The sequence below is a fragment of the Octodon degus genome, unplaced genomic scaffold (genome assembly GCF_000260255.1).
Source record: "Octodon degus isolate 3935 unplaced genomic scaffold, OctDeg1.0 scaffold00105, whole genome shotgun sequence".
Lineage (NCBI taxonomy): Eukaryota > Metazoa > Chordata > Mammalia > Rodentia > Octodontidae > Octodon > Octodon degus.
Genome location: NW_004524681.1, coordinates 1,723,112 through 1,723,946, shown reverse-complemented (window position 1 = coordinate 1,723,946; position 835 = coordinate 1,723,112).

The window sequence follows — 835 nt, the reverse complement described above, 5'->3', positions numbered from 1 at the left end:
GAGGAGGGCCCCAGGGGCCCGAGGCCCCGCCCCCGCCCCGCGCTGCCCGAGACCCCCGCCCGCCCTAGGTCATCGGCCCCGCCCCGGAGACCCGCGGCCCCGCCCAGCCCGGCGGAGCGCCTGCTAGGGGCCCCCTGCCCTCAGCAGGTCTCAGGTCCTGGGCGACAACTGAGGACCCAGCGCTGAGCGCACCAAGGGGATGGAAGACTCGGATCGCAGGTACGAAAGACTCCTCCGGTGGGCACCCGTGCTCCCAGCACTCTGTGAGGCCAAGGCAGGAGGCGGCAAGGGAGAGCTAGACCTGGGCACGGTAGGGACTTCAGCAGACCCTGCGTCTAAAGTAAGAAGGGCCCGGATGTAGCTCGGTGTGAAGGCCCAGGGTTTGAACTGCGGGGCTGAAATGATGAGGAACCCATGCCAGCGCCTGACTGGAGAGAGTGGCCAGCACAGGCATAGCGGCTGGAAGCCGACTTTGGGATCCAAAGCGCCGGGATAATACAAAGAGGAGAGATCGTGACCCCCTTTCTCAGACACCTGGGTTCCCACGGACTGGAGACCCTAGGCCACCCCTGGGGTTCGCTCTCTCCTGCCCCTCTGGCCCTGCCCAGGAGGGGACAACATCACTGTAATGGCCCTGGATGGCCTTCCCCAGGACCCTGCGCTGTCAGACCCGGCACTGTGCTCCCAGTAAGCGCGAATGACTGCTGCTCTTGGTGTTTGGGTATCTACAGGCCACACCTGGCTTGCCCAGGCTGTGAGCTCCAGAATGGGCACAATCCCAGTGCCCCCCACCCCAGGCCACCAAGGTAGGCTTTTGTCCCACCGCGGTAGCATC